Genomic DNA, 20,324 nt, shown 5'->3' on the forward strand with positions numbered 1-20,324 from the left:
TAGTGTGACTTTTTAGCTGTGGAAATGCCACTGCAGTTCAGGTGACAGGTGTCAGGAGAATGTGCCTGAGAGCTGGCGAGATCTTTCGGCGTCTGGCTATCTTTAGAAGGTACTGTCTCCGTGTAATGAGTGCTGTAGCTCGTAAGTAGCCACAGGTGTTTGGAACCATGTTAGCATGTGGGGCTCTAAATAGAGTTTGGTAAGTTTTCAGATTCTTTATATGATCATCAGCAGATTTTAAATACCTGCTCATCCACCATAGCAAAACAAGGAGTTGGAGAGAAGATGGAGTATTGGGGGTACTTACAGAATAATGGAAGACCCCTGAAAAACATAAATATGTGTGGGGGAGGGTGGGGAGAGGGATCGACCCTGCTGTGCTTAGGGTGGAGAACCAACAAGGACCTGCTGCCCGGCACAGGGAGCTCTGCTCAGTGCTGTGTGGCAGCCGGGAGGGGAGAGGGGTCTGTGGGAGAAGGGCCACGTGGATGTGCGTGGCTGAGGCCCTGTGCTGCCCGCCTGAAACTCTCTCAGTGTCTTTAATCCGCTATACTCCAGTATAAAATAGTTTTAAAAAAGAACTAATTTGGATGCCAATAAAGTTTGATTAAATTATATATATATATATATATATAAGAAATTAAAGGACCAAAGTAGAGGATTTTTATAACTTCCTCTTCTTCCTTATGACGAAGTTTCATAATTTGTGTTTTCCTCGAAGTCTGGATCTTTAGACCAGCTTTTCTCACTTACTGTAACGTTGTGTGAGACGTCCTGTGTCCACGTTTTCTCTCTCGTGATGTGTCTAGCTTCGTTTTCTCAGTTTTGTTCATGACTTATGTATTTATTGGCATTTCTAATAAATTACTCCTGAATTTATCATTCAAAAAAAGAAAATAAAAACGAAGGTATGCAGTAACACTACGGACACAGCCACTGGTATAACCAGCCACAGTCACGCAGGAATATTCTTACTAACGCGTGAGGTTCGATGTACGCTGCTAGTGTGGTGTCTTGGTACGTGAAATATCGTAAGGTCTAGCTATGACATATGGCTTTGCCACTTGGAAGCTATTAGTGGCCCCATTTCCAGCCGCCAGAGTAAACTCTCTTCTCGTCTATAGATAGGGATTCATCACCTCTCCCCTAGCTACCTCCCATGGCTGTTTGCAAAGTCAAATAAGATGAAGAGTATGGAAATCACTGGTAAGCCATGATGTGCTCAGCATATGGCTTTATTATTATGGGGAACCACGTTGGGACTCAGACACGTGGAGAACCGCGTATGCGCGAGTCAGCACCAAGAGCCTGTCTCAAGGGCAGCGTCGTCCCTTCTTGGCCGTGGGGGACGGTTTGCTGCACTTCCGCCCTCTTCTCTCTGACCCTCAAACAGCCTGAGTGAGCTGAAACCCCAGTAAGTGTGGGTCTAGGTACATGAGGTTGTATGCACCAAAGGCAACATGCACCAAGTGTGTTCAGCAACCAGAGTGGTACACAAGTAGCCTGAACTGTATCGAGTACCTACAAGGGTCACTGTGTCAAGAAAGGCAATCCCAGGCAAGAACGCTGGAGTGGAAATCCACTTCCTCCTCCCGGGGAGCTCCCTGACCCAGGGGTCGAGTCCTGCGTCTCCTGCATTGGCAGGCGGGTTCTCTACCACTGAGCCACTTGGGAAGCCCAAGGAACCGTTAGCTTCCTCCCACTGAATGTTTCTCAGCAGCTTTCCTGTGACCTTTTATTGTCTCCTGATTGTGTGTGTGAAGGTGAAAGTCGCTCAGCCACGTTCGACTCTTTGCGACCCCATGGACAGTCCATGGAATTCTCCAGGCTAGAAGACTGGAGTGGGTAGCCTTTCCCTTCTCCAGGGGATCTTCCCCACCCAGGCATGGAGCCCAGGTCTCCTGCATTGCGGGCGGATTCTTTACCAGCTGAGCCACAAGGGAAGCCCAAGAATACTGGAGTGGGTAGCCTATTCCTTCTCCAGGGGATCTTCCCAACCTAGGAATCGAACTGGGGTCTCCTGCATTGCAGGTGGATTCTTTACCAGCTGAGCTACCAGGGAAGCCCGTGTGTGTGTGTGTGTGTCTTTTTATGTCACTGCACATGGAATTGTCAGTATTCTCTCTCTCTTTATAATATAAATGTTTTAAAAGGAAGGCTGTATTGTTTATGGCTGTTTTCCCTTCTTCATGTCTGTGCTTTGGCATTTTTTCCCTATGATAGAGCTGCCTTGGCCCTTGGCATCTCAAGACTTGAGTGAACACGGGGCCTTCAGGTTTGGCTCCTTGGGGCTGCAGATGCTGTGGCCTTCTCCCGACTCCCCTCCTGTCTGGTGGTCTGGCTCCTCCATCCGTGGACACCCAGGGGGGCCACAGCCACTGGCCTGAGCCCTTCCTGCCCAGACCTGCCTGGATCCTGGCAACAGACAGACCTGGAGCTGAAACCAGACCCCTGCTGTTTGCACATTCTGTGAAGGATGGCGTGGGCTCCTCCTGAGGGAGGAGCTGCTTCACGTTTCTTTCCCAGGGAACCAAAGACACACAGATGGTCCAAGTACCCCTTCATGTTCGTGGAGGGGCAGGGGAGGGACGCTCTGAAGTGCTGCCCAGGAAGGGCAACCTGGATGGCCTGCAGCCGGTAAAGGACCCAGGACTGGAGACTCAAATCTACCTTCTGTTCTGAGGTGAGATTTCTCTCTGTCCAGCTAAAAGCAAAGATGAACCCAGGCTCGTATCCTGAGCGTGACTCACCGTGAGCCTTGTCCTAGACGGTTTGGGAAGTGTGAAGGAAGGAGATAGTTCTTTCCTCACCCAGTTTGTGCTGCAAGTGATGCAGAACAGCCTTAGGGTAGACCTGAGCATCGCAGAAGGTGTCATAGAGGCGTCGAGGGAGGCAGGCCGTATCCAGTGGTTGCGAGAAGACAGTACAGAAAAAGACCGAGTTGAGCTAGGCTTTAACAGATCCAGAAAAAGGGAGAGCATGAGTCTAAGACCGGCAGAAAGGAAGGCGATGCGTTTGCTGAAACAGAGGAAATAGATGAAAAGCCTGTCAGGTAGATTCAGTTTTAACTGGATCGGGAGGATTATGGAGACTGCGCCTGGTGGGGGGTGTGTCCTACACACACAGGACTCAACGTTTTCATTTGAAGAAGCAACATCTGTTCCAGGTACGGAAACTAGTCCATGCTAAGCCGTTGTTTAAGCTATGCCTGGTATGCAGTTGGAGCTCCATAAATGTACATTGGTTGAGGAGTCTTTCACAAGCCCCTCAGCTGAAAGCTGCCTCCACCCTAATCACAGATGTCCCTGACGACACTTTGGCGGGCTCTTGGAGTATTTCTGAGTAATACTGTTTTACCTGCTCCCTGTTGTAGACCCCCCACACAAAGCCTGTAGCAGTTGGGCAGCTTCCGCGTCTGTCCTGGGAGCTGAAAATAGATGCTGGTAACCCTAGACGGGGTTTGGACAGCCTGCTTAGCACAGGATTTGCTCTGATACGTCCATCCTCACTTGGAAGCTGAAAGGAAATGAAACTTGCCATTTTGTGCTTTTCAGCCTTGTGGTTTGTGGCAGATCTTTTCAGTACAAAATGTGCCCCAAACGGCCTGTTCTATTTTGATCTGGTGAGTGGGGATTTACCCTGGAGGCTCTTCAGAATGTCCATTAAAAAAAAACCAGAGAAGTTAAGAGGCGAAAGGAAGTTTAGAGATAAATCTGGTCAGCTTTCTCCTTTTCTGGATTAGGAAACAGAGGTCCTAAGTTGGTTAGAGCTTTCCTCTGGATCGTGTTCAGTTCAGTAGCTCAGTCGAGTCCGACTCATTGCGACCCCATGGACTGCAGCGCGCCAGGCCTCCCTGTCCATCACCAACTCCGGGAGCCCACTCAAACTCATGTCCACTGCGTCGGTGATGCCATCCAGCCATCTCGTCCTCTGGCGTCCCCCTCTGTCTAGGTCACGCTACCTGGATGGGAACCTCACACACTAGGTTTCTTGTGGCCTCACACCTCCCAGTGCCAACGCAGCACCTCGCGTCCGCGGATCCACCCCCGGGATGAAGGAGAAGCCGGCGTCTGAGCCCCGCTTCTACTCTGAGCGTCCTTTTCCCTGGCCGGACCAGCCCTTTCCTCCCATTTCCTCAGTCACGTGTCTGCGGGGATTCCTGGCGGTGCAGTGATTAGGACTTCGCCCTTTCTCTGCCGTGGACCTGGGTCTGATCTCTGGTGGGAGATCTGCGATCCCAGGAGCGGTGCGGCGAGGCTAAAGGAAAGCACCGCACCCCTGCCTTTCCAAGCTTCCTCCCCGTCGACGTGGGGCAGGCTCCCAGCTGTCACTTACATTTGCTGCCCAGCTGGTTACACGTCACGTGAGTGAGCTTGTTGCCTGTTTCTCAGCCAGAGACCTGTCTTTAGAAAGAAAGAAACCTTGCACACCTTCTTATTGGGTGGAGACCCAGGAGCGGCACTGGCGAACGGATGGGGACATGTCTAAAGGAGGGGGCCCTGCGGCTCGGGCAGTGAGACCGCCCCAGTGCGGTCGCTGTTGAGTGCTGAGGAGGCGCCAGCCCACAGGATCACTGCCTGACTCCCCAGGGAAGGCCCCCCCAGGGCCTGGAAACGCCTGCGGAAAGTATGTCCCCCTCGAGGCCTCCAGGTGACCTTCACGGAGGGTGTCCCTGCCCCTCCCTGCGCTCACCTGCTCTCACTTGAATCTCTGCCTCAGTCTGCACATCACCCGGCTTGTATTTTTTGTATTTCAGTGGGGAGAGGGTTCTGTGTGTGTGTGTGTGTGTGTGTGTGTGTGCACGCGCGCGCATGCGTGCTCAGTCGTGTCTGACTCTGCAACCCCGTGGACAATAGCCCGCCGGGTCCTGGGTCCTCGATCCATGGGATGTCCCAGCGAGAACTCTGGAGCGGGTTTCCGTATCCTCCTCCAGGGATACTCCTGACACAGGGACTGAACCCACGTCTCTGTGTCTCCTTCCGTAGCAGGTGGATTCTTGCCCACTGTGCTGCCTGGGAAACCCTGGAGAAGAGAATGGCAAGCCACTTCAGTATTCTTGCCTTGAGAACACCATGAACAGTATGAAAAGGCAAAATGATAGGATACTGAAAGAGGAACTCCCCAGGTCAGTAGGTGCCCAATATGCTACTGGAGATCAGTGGAGAAATAACTCCAGAAAGAATGAAGGGATGAAGCCAAAGCAAAAACAATACCCAGTTGTGGATGTGCCTGGTGATAGAAGCAAGATCCCATGCTGTAAAGAGCAATATTGCATAGGAACCTGGAATGTCAGGTCCATGAATCAAGACATATTGGAAGTGGTCAAACGAGATGACAAGAGAATGACATCAACGTTCTAGGAATCAGCAAACTAAAATGGACTGGAATGGGTGAATTTACCTCAGATGACCATTACATCTACTACTGCGGGCAGGAATCCCTCAGAAGAAATGGAGTAGCCATCATGGTCAACAAAAGAGTCCGAAATGCAGTACTTGGATGCAATCTCAAAAACGACAGAATGATCTCTGTTCGTCTCCAAGGCAAACCATTCAATATCACAGTTATCCAAGTCTATGCCCCAACCAGTAATGCTGAAGAAGCTGAAGTTGAACGGTTTTATGAAGACCTACAAGACCTTTTAGAACTAACACCCCAAAACGATGTCCTTTTCATTATAGGGGACTGGAATGCAAAAGTAGGAAGTCAAGAAACACCTGGAGTAACAGGCAAATTTGGCCTTGGAATGCGGAATGAAGCAGGGCAAAGACTAATAGAGTTTTGCCAAGAAAATGCACTGGTCATAGCAAACACCGTCTTCCAACAACACAAGAGAAGACTCTACACATGGACATCACCAGATGGTCAACACCGAAATCAGATTGATTATGTTCTTTGCAGCCAAAGATGGAGAAGCTCTATACAGTCAACAAAAACAAGACCAGGAGCTGACTGTGGCTCAGATCATGATCTCCTTATTACCACATTCAGACTCAAATTGAAGAAAGTAGGGAAAACCGCTAGACCATTCAGGTATGACCTAAATCAAATCCCTTGTGATTATGCAGTGGAAGTGAGAAATAGATTTAAGGGCCTAGATCTGACAGATAGAGTGCCTGATGAACTATGGAATGAAGTTCATGACATTGTACAGGAGACAGGGATCAAGACCATCCCCATGGAAAAGAAATGCAAAAAAGCAAAATGGCTGTCTGGGGAGGGCTTACAAATAGCTGTGAAAAGAAGAGAGGCGAAAAGCAAAGGAGAAAAGGAAAGATATAAGCATCTGAATGCAGAGTTCCAGAGAATAGCAAGAAGAAATAAGAGAGCCTTCTTCAGCAATCAATGCCAAGAAATAGAGGAAAAGAACAGAATGGGAAAGACTAGAGATCTCTTCAAGAAACTTAGAGATACCCAGGGAACATTTCATGCAAAGATGGGCTCGATAAAGGACAGAAATGGTCTGGACCTAACAGAAGCAGAAAATATTCAGAAGAGGTGGCAAGAATACACAGAAGAACTGTACAAAAAAGATCTTCACGACCCAGATAATCATGATGATGTGATCACTAATCTAGAGCCAGACATCTTGGAAAGTGAAGTCAAATGAGCCTTAGAAAGCATCACTACGAACAAAGCTAGTGGAGGTGATGGAATTCCAGTTGAGCTGTTTCAAATCCTGAAAGATGATGCTGTGAAAGTGCTGCACTCAATATGCCAGCAAATTTGGAAAATTCAGCAGTGGCCACAGGACTGGAAAAGGTCAATTTTCATTCCTATTCCAAAGAAAGGCAATGCCAAAGAATGCTCAAACTACTGCACAATTGCACTCATCTCAAATGCCGGTAAAGTAATGCTCAAAATTCTCCAAGCCAGGCTTCAGCAATACATGAACTGTGAACTCCCTGATGTTCAAGCTGGTTTTAGAAAAGGCAGAGGAACCAGAGATCAAATTGCCAACATCCGCTGGATCATCGAAAAAGCAAGAGAGTTCCAGAAAAACATCTATTTCTGCTTTATGGCTATGCCAAAGCCTTTGACTGTGTGGATCACAATAAACTGTGGAAAATTCTGAAAGAGATGGGAATACCAGACCACCTAACCTGCCTCTTGAGAGATCTGTATGCAGGTCAGGAAGCAACAGTTAGAACTGGACATGGAACCACAGACTGGTTCCAAATAGGAAAATGAGTACGTCAAGGCTGTATATTGTCACCCTGCTTATTTAACTTATATGCAGAGTACATGAGAAACGCTGGACTGGAAGAAACACAAGCTGGAATCAAGATTGCCGGGAGAAATATCAATCACCTCAGATATGCAGATGACACCACCCTTATGGCAGAAAGTGAAGAGGAAGTAAAAAGCCTCTTGATGAAAGTGAAAGAGGAGAGTGAAAAAGTTGGCTTAAAGCTCAACATTCAGAAAAAGAAGATCATGGCATCTGGTCCCATCACTTCATGGGAAATAGATGGGGAAACAGTGGAAACAGTGTCAGACTTTATTTTTTTGGGCTCCAAAATCACTGCAGATGGTGATCGCAGTCATGAAATGAAAAGACGCTTACTCCTTGGAAGGAAAGTTATGACCAACCTAGATAGTATATTCAAAAGCAGAGACATTACTTTGCCGACTAAGGTCCATCTAGTCAAGGCTATGGTTTTTCCTGTAGTCATGTATGGATGTGAGAGTTGGACTGTGAAGAAGGCTGAGCGCCGAAGAATTGATGCTTTTGAACTGTGGTGTTGGAGAAGACTCTTGTGGGTCCCTTGGACTGCAAGGAGATCCAACCAGTCCATTCTGAAGGAGATCAGCCCTGGGGTTTCTTTGGAAGGAATGATGCTAAAGCTGAAACTCCAGTACTGTGGCCACCTCATGCGAAGAGTTGACTCATTGGAAAAGACTCTGATGCTGGGAGGGATTGGGGGCAGGAGGAGAAGGGGACGACAGATGATGAGATGGCTGGATGGCATCACAGACTCGATGGACATGAGTCTGAGTGAACTCCGGGAGTTGGTGATGGACAGGGAGGCCTGGCGTGCTGCGATTCATGGGGTCGCAAAGAGTCGGACACAACTGAGAGACTGAACTGAACTTAGTTATTGTCTCATGGTCTTTTGAACTTAATTTTTACGCGCGTTGCTTTCCCTCAGGGCAGATGTTTTCGGTCTCCAGTTCTGAATATTCTGTTGGGATGCAGTGGCCTGGGTGTTGGCAGAGATGACCCACAGGCTCTCGTAGACGGGGTCCAGGCCAGCGCGCTCATCGGTGACAGGGTGCTCCTTGGGCTGCTGGCCCAGTGGAGGGTCTGCCTGTCCGCGCAGGAGGCAGGCGTTCAATCCTTGGTCTGGGAGGATCCCGCGTGCCTGAGAGCAAGGCAGCCCCCGAGCCCCGACCCCTGAGCCTGCGCGCTAGACCCCGGGCGCCCCCGAGCCCCAACCCCTGAGCCCATGCGCTAGACCCCGGGTGCCCCCGAGCCCCGACCCCTGAACCCCCGCACCCCGACCCCTGAGCCTGCGTGCTAGACCCCAGGCGCCCCTGAGCCTGCGCGCTAGACCCCAGGTGCCCCCGAGCCCCGACCCCTGAGCCCCCGCGCCCCGACCCCTGAGCCTGCACGCTAGACCCCGGGCGCCCCCGAGCCCTGACCCCTGAGCCCGCGCGCTAGACCCCAGGCGCCCCCGAGCCCCGACCCCTGAGCCCGCGCGCTAGACCCCGGGTGCCCCCGAGCCCTGACCCCTGAGCCCCGGCGCCCCGACCCCTGAGCCTGCGCGCTAGACCCCGGGTGCCCCCGAGCCCCAACCCCTGAGCCCCTGCACCCCGACCCCTGAGCCCAGAGCCCCAGAGCCCCCAAGTCCACGTGCCCCGACCTCTGAGCCCCCGAGTCCACGTGCCCTGAGCCCTGAGCCCCCGAGCCCCTGAGCCCACGTGCCCCGACCCCCGAGCCCAGGCTTCCTGACCCCCGAACCCCTGAGCCCACACGCCCCGACCCCTGAGCCCCCGAGCCCACGTGTCCCAATCCCTGAGCCCCTGAGTCCATGTACCCCGCGAGCCCATGCACCCCATCTCCTGAGCCCCCGAGCCCATGTGCGCCGACCCTCGAGCCCCTGAGCCCACCCGCCCTGACCCCTGAGCCCCCCAGCCCATGCACCCCAACCCCTGAGCCCCCAAACCCCTGAGCCCATGCGCCCAAGCCCCTGAGCCCATGTGCCCAGAGCCTACACACCTCAACCCCTGAGCCCAGAGCTCCGAAGCCCACCCGCCCCGACCTCCGAGCCCCCAAGTCCACGTACCCCAACCCCTGAGCCCAGAGCCCCTGTGCCCATGCACCCCGACTCCCAAATCCCCTAGCCCACACGCCCTGACCCCTGAGCTCCCGAGCCCTAGAGCGGGCTCCACAACCAGCGAAGCCAGCAAGTGAGAAGCCTGCGCCCACAGCTGGAGAGCAGCCCTGCTCACCCCAACTAGAGGAAACCCGAACAACAGTGAGGACCGAGCACAGCCAGAAGTGAATACGTAAACTCAGTTTAAAAAATGAGTAGGAAATTAGGTTTAAAAAAGAAAAAGCACTCCTTGACAGTGCGCTGGATTAGCGGCAGCCTGTTCCCGGCTGCCCTGCTGCGGAGGTCAGCAGGTGGCCTGGTCAGAGGCAGGACTCCAAGGCTGAGCTTGCAGCGGGGAAAACACAGGCAGGCCACCTCGTTTCTCTGTCTTCCCGTCTGAAACAGCGATGCAGGGGACGGCTTGCACTAGACAGCTGAAAGTTTCTTGCCAGTTAAAATCAGTGATTTTAGTTATCAGTTTGGTTGAGACCTTAGAAGGGGCGGCATGGATTCTCATAAACCCCACAGAAAGCAAGGCTGTGATATGCGTTCAGGGAGTGACTGAACACTTTCTCACCTTTGGTTCTCTCTCCTCTTCCCTGGGGGCTCAGACAGTAAAGAATCCGCCTGCAGTGTGGGACACCTGGGTGCAATCTCTGGGTCAGGAAGATCCCCTGGAGAAGTGGCTAACCCACTTCAGTGTTCTTGCCTGGAGAATCCCATGGACAGAGGAGCCTGGCGGGCTACAGTCCACGGGGTCACAAAGAGTCAGACACGACTGAGCAACTAAGCTTTTACCGAAGAAGAAGGTGCTTAACAAAGAGCAGCCTCGTCTCCAGCAGTTGCTAACCCAGCCCGATCATCCCGAGATTCAGTCCCAGAGACAGGAAGCAAGTTCAAAGTCCTGCATCCATAGTAGAAAACAGTGGTCGTCAACTGGGGATTGCATTTGTTCTAAAAACCAACTGAACTGCATATTTAGTGGTGTTTTGATGGGGCTTCTGGCACAATCTGACAAAATGTATTACATGATAATAACAGCAGTAAGAGTTGGCATTTATTGAGACCTTAGTGTATGCTCCGGAGAAGGCAATGGCACCCCACTCCAGTCCTCTTGCCTGCAAAACCCCATGGATGGAGGAGCCTCGTAGGCTGCAGTCCATGGGGTCGCTAAGCGTCGGACATGACTGAGCGACTTCACTTCACTTAGTGTGTGCTCAGCGCTTCACATAGAATCTCTCATTTCATCCTCACAGTATGAGACGTACATCTGTTCCCATTTTATGGATGAGAAAGTTGAGGCGCTGAGAAGGTGAATGCTTTGCCCTTCGTTATGCAGCAGTTAATGGCTGTGACTTGGACTTGAGCCCGAGCCGGTCTGTTTCCACAGCTCCGCTGTGAGGGACGATGAGCAGTGCGTCAGGAAGGCAGGAGTGGAATTTGGGAACAAATGCAACTGAGTCCTGTTCCTGCCTGAAAGGTATATTTTCCTTCTCTTTCTTTTCTCTTCCTTGGCCGTACCACGCAGCAGGCAGGATCTTAGTTCTCCAAGCAGGGACCGAACCCATGCTCCCTACAGTGGAGATGTGGAGCCATAACCCTGGGCCCACCAGGGGGGTCCCGCTCGCTGCTGCCTGAACCGCACCGTTTACTGTGCCTGGGCCAAGCCTTGGGGAACAAGGATGAAGGACGGGACGTGATGTTTGCCCCGGTTTGCAAACTGCTGTTCTGGGTAACAAGCAGAGCTCTGTGTTTCGGGAGGAAGGTAACGGGATGTGGTGCCCTCCCGTGACAGAGGGGCGCCACGGGGCCAGGCGGCTGGGGTCAGAGCTGCCCCCAAGCAGGACCAGCGGACTCGGGGCCCAGCGCCGGTCCTGGGAGTCCCTCTGTGTCCTCGGCACGTTCCCCGGACCGTTCTGGGCTTGTCTCTTCACCTGTAAAATGGCACTTAGAGGCCTGATTCTGCTGGGTGCGGTGTATAAGCAAATAATGACATGTTTGGGAAAAGTCTTGGAGCTTCTTGGAAAGGCACTTTGCAAGCCGGAAGAGTACCTTTCTTGGGACTCATCAGAGGACGAGATCAGAACTTGAGAGGCTGATATTGCTTCTTATTCCTCGGAACTGGAGACCTCCCAGGAAAACGCTCATGCAGAGGAAGAATTCAGTGAGAAATCTCAGCTCTAAGGAGATAAGGGAGGCTGACAGGGGCCTTCCTGCCCTGACCTTGAGTTCACATCTTATCTCAAGGATGAGATGAGGGTTCAGAGGGCCGCGTGAGTGGTTTCGCACACATCATTAAGAGTGTTTGCTAATGGGGCCTCGTCGTTTATCCGTTCTACGTACAACTGGGCCGTTTTGCTGTAACTCACACCACATTGTGATTCAGCTACACTTCAGTAAAGAGTGAAGGAAGCGAAGTGTGTGTCAGGGGATTCCCTGACAGTCCACGGGTTAAGACTCTGGGCTTCCACTGCAGCGGGCCGGGGACATGGGTTTGATCCCTGGGCTGGGAACTAGGCTCCCGCGAGCCGTGTGCTTGGCACAGCCGGAAACAACAGCAGGTTTTTGCTATGTGTCCCGAACGAGCTGATGCTGACTCCCTGGGTAGCATACGTCGAGGTGTCCGCTTCCGGCCCTTGGGGCATGCCATGTTAATTCCACATCACTGGCTCGAGGCAGTCCTGAAGGCAACGTGCTGGCTGCTTCTGTAGCCCGTCTGTGACCCCGTCTGTATTTATAGGCTGGTATCTGTGTGCTGTGTGAATCGCATGCATTTTTGCCTTCCCATGGCGTTTCAGCATGACCGCAATGTTGTCTCTTTCTTAGCCTGTATGAGCATAAAATGGGCAGACGACAGGTGCTTCTGTTTAAAGTTTGATGGCATGGAATGCTCTCTAAACGTAGAAGTTAGATCTGGGTTCAAATCCGAATCCCACTCTATTTTTAAACCATCGTCATTGCTTTGCTTTCTGATATTTTTTAGCATTTTATTTATTTATCGGCCGTGCTTGGTCTCCTTGCAGAGCCCAGGTGTCCTCTAGCTGCGCTGAGCGGGGCCGCCCGCTCACTGCACAGATTCTCATCGCCGAGCCCAGGCTCCAGGAGCACAGGCTCGGTTACCCTGCGTGTGTGGGAGCTTCCTAGACCAGGGATTGAACCCGTGTCCCCTGCGTTGACAGGCAGATTCTTAACTATTGCATCACTAGGGAAGTCCTCCTGCTCTTTTTTAAAAGTCTGGCTTGAGCACCTTAGGACTTCCCTGATAGCTCAGTTGGTAAAGAATCTGCCTGCAAGGCAGGAGACCCCGGTTCGATTCCTGAGTCGGGACGATCCCCTGGAGGAGGGAAAGGCTGCCCACCCCAGTATTCTTGGGCTTCCCTGGTGGCTCAGCTGGGAAAGAACCCGCTGACCCCTGGGTTGGGAAGATCCCCTGGAGGAGGGAAAGGCTGCCCGCCCCAGTATTCTGGCCCGGGGAATTCCGTGGACTGCATAGTCCCTGAGGTCACAGAGTCGGAGGCGACTGTCACCGTGAGCACGTCGCTGCGCCTTGCGAGCGTGCTTCCTGACCTGTCGCCTGAGGGTGACGATGCCTGCCCGACTCACAAGGGATGGAAGCGTTAGTGTTGTCATCTCCGCTGACACTCCTTCATCACGATCCCAAGAGCCACCCCGGATACGCGGGACTCGGAATCAGGCACGCTTTGTCCCTGAGGGTGTTTACCTTCTCAGTTCTCTGAGGTGACAAGACACACAGCGTGCATGGGACCTTGCTTTGGACTGACTTGACATGGCTCTGTGTAGACCTGTGACTCAGACTTTGTTCCTGATTCATAGACTCCTGAAAAGGGGTCTCGCTGATGGAACGATTGACGTTACCACCAGAGAAGATGGCCACTGCAGCTTTCTGCATTGTGTGCGTGTGTGTGCACGCGAGCGCGCACGCGTGTGGTCTCAGACCAATTCCTTCTGGCTCTCTAGATCACTCATACTCTCTTCACATTAACCGGTTCTTCTTTTTTTAAGTATAGACTCTCTTTCTATTGCAGTAAATTGCACACAACGTACAGTTTACCATGGTAACCGTTTAGAAGTGCGCAGCTCAGCAGCGTGAAGCCCGTCACAGTGACCAGCTCTCTACTCCTTCTATCACGTTCTGTATTGTTTCCTTGTCCTCATCAGGCTGAGAGGATTCAAGCGTCTTCTTGAAGCAAAACTATGTGAAATGTCTGTTATGGCCCTGTTTCCCGTAAGAGTATACGTACACAGCTGCACACGTGGATGCCACGGATCGTTTGCAAGGATACGTAAACAACTCTTCCTACTGCGTTCCTTTGGAAAGTGGGGTTGGGGCTTTGCTGGCGGTCCAGTGGTTGACTTCACCTCTCAGTGCAGGGGGTGCGGGTTCTGTCCCTGGTCTGGTTGCTATGATCCCACATGCCTCGTGACCAAAACCAATAAAAGCCAAGTCATAAAACAGAGGCACTCACTAGTGTAACAAATTCAGTGAAGGGTTTAAAAATGGTCCACATCAAAAAATATTTATCTTAAAAAAAAAAAAGAGGGTCAAGGAATTTCAAAACCCTCCGGAAGTGAAGGCAGTCGTCCAGGGCGCGCCCACACGCCGCCTGGCTTCAGCGAGTATCAGTTCATCACCAGTTACCCAGCTTGAGGTTATGCACTTTTGAAGTGTTTTAATCTACCAAGGGCATGGATTTGTTTGATCACTTGAATTTTTAATTATAAAATAAATCCAGACACGAAAAGAAAATGCAGTGTGTTAGCTGTCGTTGGTTCCTGTCTTGTTTTCTTGTCCTTTTAGACTTGGGACCTTGCAAGGGTGAGTGAGTAAGCATGACTCCCTCTGAATTCTCCAGTCCCCAGGGACAGACACTGGCCGTTCCTGGACATCTGGAAGGGACAGTAGCTTGGGGTGAGAGCACGTGGATGTCAGCGCTGTTGCCCAGAGACTGCGAGGCTCGCACTGCCGGCCGCACCGTTCTGCTGGCTGTGTGTTTTAATTAAACTGTTTACTTCAGCTGAGATTTATGACGCTGTTTTTAAATGAGAATATGTGGTTTCCAGCGCTCTTTTGTTCTCCGAGTCCTGCAACCCGCTGCAGTTTTCCACGAGCTGCTTTTTTGAAAAACAGTTTCTGCCTTGCTTTTCTGATGGACGGTAATTTCGTAGGGATTATTAGTACCCTGAACTCTGTAGTGTTTGGTCTCCTGGAGCTAGAAGAGGAAATTGTCAGGTGGCAGTTTCAGCAGCTGGTTCGCTGACCGTGAATAGAGTATTACAGAATCACCTTGATTCTAAGGCCTGTGAACAGCTGTCTGAAATGAATGGTGGGAAGGTGGCTTTTGTATTTAAATTCTCCAGCCAGTGGCATAGAGAATGCAGTTAAAACAGAGATGATTATTCTTCCCAGGGCTTCAGTGTGGATTGATTTGGACTCTGTTCTTCAGAAGACTCTTCTGCCCCATGCATCTCAAGGCTCAGGGTGTCGGATGCATCAGCTGATTTTTCCCATCAGTGAGGCTCTGTGCCCTGCCTTGTAAGGGGCACTGGAATTACAAAATAAACCAGCAGCTCTCCCCTAGCATCCCTCACTCCCTCTGACTGTAACGCAATGGGATGAGTGCTTTACTAGTGGGCAAGCACAGGAGGGAAGTTCGTTTTCTGGTTTGGGGTGGCCGGGAAAATGTTCCCAGGGGAGGTGCTTTTAAGCCGAAGAGCAAGTAGAATTTTTCTAGCTATTACAGGCGGGGGGGGGAGTGTTTTAAGCTGAGGGGTGTCTGTCTTCAGGGTAGAGTCCAGCATGTCCAGACTGTGGGACGGGCATGCCGGTGCGCTGGGCGCAGAGACGGTGAGGAAGCTTGGGAGGGCCTGCGCCGGCCTCCTGGCCTGGGGCAGGTGCAGGCCTCTTGGAACCAGAGCCAAGACTCCTGCAGCCGCCGGGAGGGGCTGACCCTGTTCTGGTTACTATCAGAGAGCGTGCAGCTTGGAAGAAGAACTGAAAGGCCCGAGGGAACCGCGAGGGAACCACGGGGCCAGCTGGGGCCTCTGGCCGCCTCTCCCCACGCCCTCCCGGAGCTGGCCTGCGCCCACCTTCCCTGGCTGCCCGGTTTCTCAGGGTCTTAGGATCCTGAGGATGTTTAACCTGTGTTCGAAACACTGCGTGTGTTGGCTTGGCCGGAAAGTTCACTTGGGCTTTTCCGTAGCACCCTATGGGGGAATCTGAATGAACATTTCGGTCGGCCCGGTGGATGGTCCCGGGACGCGGGGGCTCCACGCGGGGAGCCGCGGGAGACCAGGGGCGTCCGGGCCGTGAGCCCCCGGCTCCGAACCGGGACCCTCCTCACTGCTCGGCTTTCCACACGGGCTCCTGGTTTTCCACTGGGCTCCGCCTCGAAGGAAGGCTCCCGGGACAGACAGGGCTCGGAACCATCGCCCCTGTTCCCGTGTTGGACGGAGCCGTCCTGCTGGGCTTCGCCGACGGCTGTCCCTTAAGTGGGGAGAAGCCTGTGGCCCTGGTCCCTTTGCCGAGCAGCCGGTGGGCGCAGGGACCCCCTAAGTCAGGGACTCTCAGCCAGGCTCCACCCTGGGCGGGGAAGGCCAGCTCGGGGGTCTGCATGCTGCCTGGGGTGGCCGGGGCTAGGGAGGCGTTCTGCAGCGGCAGGGGCTGTGGGCCTGGCCCACAGGGTGACCGGCGTGTTTGCAAGGGCGGCTCAGCATCTCACCAGGTCTTCCTGGAGAATGCCATCCCAGAGAGGCTCTAGTGTGCAGAATTTCTCTTTTCCCACAAGACTTTGAAATACTGCCTTCTCTACCCACTTCTTGGGGATCATGCATATTCGTGTATTAAACGTTGTGGAAATTTGTAAGCAGTAAACTGAGTTCAAAGAAATGGAAATGCTTCAAAAAAAAAAAAAAAACCCAGGGGAATCCCCTAGCCGTCCAGTGGTTAAACTCCACGCTTTCACTGCTGAGTCCCTAGTCAGGGAACTAAGCTCCCACAAGCCACACAGAATAACCAAAATACAAAAACAACACATATACACCCACACAACAGGGATTAAAACTTTGGAAGTGGACTGCCCCAGAAGTGAACCCTTATAAGTTTTCTTAAAGATGGATTCCATAATATTAGACGTTCACTAAGTCGTGGGGTGAGAACCCCCACTTTTTTTCACGAGAAGCTTCCCCACATTTTAGGAAAGGGTGTAATTTCTGTTAGGGTCCCTGTATCATTTTCTCACCAAATATTTATGCCGTGCTCATGGTGCCAGGCACAACACTTGGTTATTTACAGTATGAAAATTCTTGTCTCTTTATTGGGCTGGTTTTTCTGGAATTTTTATTGGTCATTTTTAGAATTCTGTGTTTCTATCAAAGAGAAACAGACGGTAACAGTTATTGAACATTTTTAACCCCTGATGGACTTCCCTGGTGGCTCAGATGGTAAAGCATCTGTCTACCATGCGGGAGACCCGGGTTTGATCCCTGGGTTGGGAAGATCCCCTAGAGAAGGAAATGGCAATCCACGGCAGTACTATTGCCCGGAAAATCCCATGGACAGAGGAGCCTGGTAGGCTGCAGTCCATGGGGTCGCAAAGAGTCGGACACGACTGAGCAACTTCACTCACTCAACCCCTGATAACATGTCTGAAAAGACTGGGTTCTAGGCTGCCCCCGAGATCCGAAGTTCTTTCTCCTTGATATTTCTGCTCGGTTTCGTAGACGAGGAAATACACCAGGCCCTGGTGGGCTGCGAGGGCTGTGATCAGAGCTGCTTTGTACTGCACGGTGTGAGGTTCAGAGGGAGGCAGGCCTGCTCCAGAATTAGCACCAAGCTCAGTGTTGAGGGGATTGTAACTGAAAGGCTCTGTTCTGTAGTATTTAAAGATAAATATGACCTAATCCTTTTTTTTTAAGTTGGAAAGTTTATAGGAGCCGAAACTTGTCTCTTGGCTCATAACATATTCCTCCTCCACCAAATTATATAGCAGCTTATTCCACATTTCAGTTTCTAAATAAATCGGTCCTCATTATTCTTAGGTTCCTGACAGACACCTCGTCTAAGAATCAGTGCTTTGCATTCTGCCGCTTTGAGCACGTTAAGCAAATTACTCAGTGTCATTGCCGCTGAATTAGTCAGGAAGATTCATGCGATGACTTCAGCACACCAGTGTGAACATGCTTTTTTTTTTTTAAATGAAGGCTGTTTACGTCTTGATACTTACAGCTCTGCCTTTATATCATTGTGGCTTCACCATTAGCAGCCCCGGGGAGCTGTCGTGAGGATTAATGCCAGGAAAGCAGTCAGAGCTGCCTGGCTTTTAGTAAGGGCTCGAATGCCGTCTTCATCCTTATTAACCAGCTTTGTGATTGTGTGAGGAGATAGGGTGGTTGCCGTTATCCTGGTTTTACCAGTGAGGACACTGATGCTCACAAGTTTGGTCGTCTGGAATTACTGGCCGTCAGGATGAGAGCCAAGTCCTGTGTTCCTGACTGTCCTCATAAGTAACATTTTGGGGTTTAGTATTTCAACATGTGAATTTGTGGAGGATGAAAGCCTTCAGGCCGCAGCAGTTAAGTCGTTCATGTGAAAATGCTTAGGACAGTGCTGAGCACACAGTAGGAACCCCACTAAAAGGGTTCTTTTCGGGAACTTGCTGGTGGTCCGCTGGTTGAGCCTGCCCTGCAGCGCAGGGGACGTGGCTTTGATCCCTGGTCAGGGGGCTAAGCTCCCGCGAGGCACTGAGCAGCTCAGCCTGCGTGCCACGGTGAAGATGGTGCGTTCTGCAGCTAAATCCCGATGCAGCCAGACAGAAAAATACTGAATGAATAAATGGTTCTTTTCCCTCCGTCCACTTTGTATCTGTTAGGACTCTAGGACTCTCACTCTTCTCTCCCTGGCCGCCTGTCGACACCCCAGCTGAGCCCTTCATCGTCAGACTTCTCAGGAGCCTCCATCTTCAGCAGTGGGTGACTGTCTTCACTCAAGCTGCCACAGCCAAGAATCACCGACTGGGTGGCTTAAACATCAGCAATGCACTGTCACTTAGCTGTCAGGGCTAATGATCTGAGATCACGGTCCTCCTGAGGCCCCTCTCCTTGGTGTGTAGACAGCCGCCCTCTCTCTGCGTCCTCACTGGTCCTCATCTGAGATCACAGTGCTGGTGGGGCTGGTCCTCCTGAGGCCTCTCTCCTTGGTGTTTAGATGGCCACCCTCTCTCTGCGTCCTCACTGGCCCTCCAATCTGAGACCACGGTGCTGGTGGGGCTGGTCCTCCTGAGGCCTCTCTTCTGGATGTGTCGACGGCCGCCCTCTCTCTGCGTATCTCATTGGTCCTCATCAGATCACGGTGCTGATGGGGCTGGTCCTCCTGAGGCCCCTCTCCTTGGTGTGTAGACAGCCGCCCTCTCTCTGCGTCCTCACAGGTCCTCATCTGAGATCACGGTGCTGGTGGGGCTGGTCCTCCTGAGGCCTCTTTCCTTGGTGTGTAGACAGCCGCCCTCTCTCTGTGTCCTCAGTGGTCCTCATCTGAGATCACGGTGCTGGTGGGGCTGGTCCTCCTGAGGCCCCTCTGTTTGGTGTGTTGCCAGCAGCCCTCTCTCTGCATCCTCACTGGTCCTCTGATCTGAGATCACAGTGCTGGTGGGGCTGGTCCTCCTGAGGCCCCTCTCCTTGGTGTGTAGACAGCCGCCCTCTCTCTGCATCCTCACAGGTCCTCTGATCTGAGATCACAGTGCTGGTGGGGCTGGTCCTCCTGAGGCCTCTCTTCTGGATGTGTCGACGGCCGCCCTCTCTCTGCGTATCTCATTGGTCCTCATCAGATCACGGTGCTGATGGGGCTGGTCCTCCTGAGGCCCCTCTCCTTGGTGTGTAGACAGCCGCCCTCTCTCTGCGTACCTCACTGGTCCTCATCGGATCACGGTGCTGATGGGGCTGGTCCTCCTGAGGCCCCTCTCCTTGGTGTGTAGACAGCCGCCCTCTCTCTGTGTCCTCACAGGTCCTCATCTGAGATCACGGTGCTGGTGGGGCTGGTCCTCCTGAGGCCCCTCTCCTTGGTGTGTAGACGGCCGCCCTCTCTCTGCGTCCTCACTGGTCCTCCCTCTCGGCCTGTCTGTATCCTGATCCCCACTTCTTAAAGGGAAACTACTCCCGTTAGTCCAGGGCCTGTCCTAGTGACCTCATTTGGCTGTAATTACCTTTTAAAAGACCCTGTCTCCGAGTGCAGCCACATTCTGAAGTTCAGTGATTACAGCCTCGAAGTATGGATTTTAGGGGAACCCAGCTCAGCCTATGACAGGGGTGTAGCAAGGAAGGGCATCTTGGTCTCAGAGCTTCAACCCAGAATGTTCCCAACTCAGAGTCCCAGCCCCTGGCGTATCAAAACCCATTAAATTCCCTTTAGTGCACTCCAGCAGGCTCAGTGGGTAAAGACTCTGCCTGCAAGGCAGGAGATGCAGAGACCTGGGTTCAGTTCCTGGGTTGGGAAGATTCTCTGGAGGAGGGCATGGCTACCGACTCCAGTATTCTTGCCTGGGGAATCCTCATGGACAGAGGAGCCTAGTGGGCTGCCGTCCATAAGGTTGCAAAGAGTGGACTTGACTGAAGCGAGTGAGCACACACATTGAAAAAAAGCTCAGGTGGGAGCAGGACCTAGTTCCTGCCTTCGGGAATGGGGGGGGTGGGGCCTGTTCTGTGTTGGGTGCTGTACTGAGTTGCTGGTGCTCAACAGATGTTGTGGCTCCAAATCGCAGCATCACCGGGGATAGGGTCGGTGCAGCTGCCTCCATCTGACAGAGGAAGAAAGAGACGTTCTCCCGGTTTCTGTGTGGTTACTCAGTCAACCCCGCTTCTCTACAGTATTGAGATGATGGAGTAAGACGCATGCGAGTCACATGGGTGACCCCAGGGATGTAGCCCGCCAGGCTCCTCTGTCCATGGGACTCTCCAGGCGAGAACACTGGGGTGGCTTGCCACGTCCTTCTCCAG

At 52.3% G+C, this 20,324-nt stretch overlaps 1 protein-coding gene across 1 annotated transcript in view; it reads left to right on the forward strand.

Moving 5' to 3' along the window:
* The window catches only part of DEPTOR (DEP domain containing MTOR interacting protein), a 118,085-nt gene that overhangs the window by 29,759 nt on the left and 68,002 nt on the right, over window positions 1-20,324 (forward strand). The gene's annotated exons all lie outside the window — the stretch shown is intronic.

The sequence above is a fragment of the Capricornis sumatraensis genome, chromosome 11, assembly GCF_032405125.1.
Source record: "Capricornis sumatraensis isolate serow.1 chromosome 11, serow.2, whole genome shotgun sequence".
Taxonomy (NCBI): Eukaryota; Metazoa; Chordata; class Mammalia; order Artiodactyla; family Bovidae; genus Capricornis; species Capricornis sumatraensis.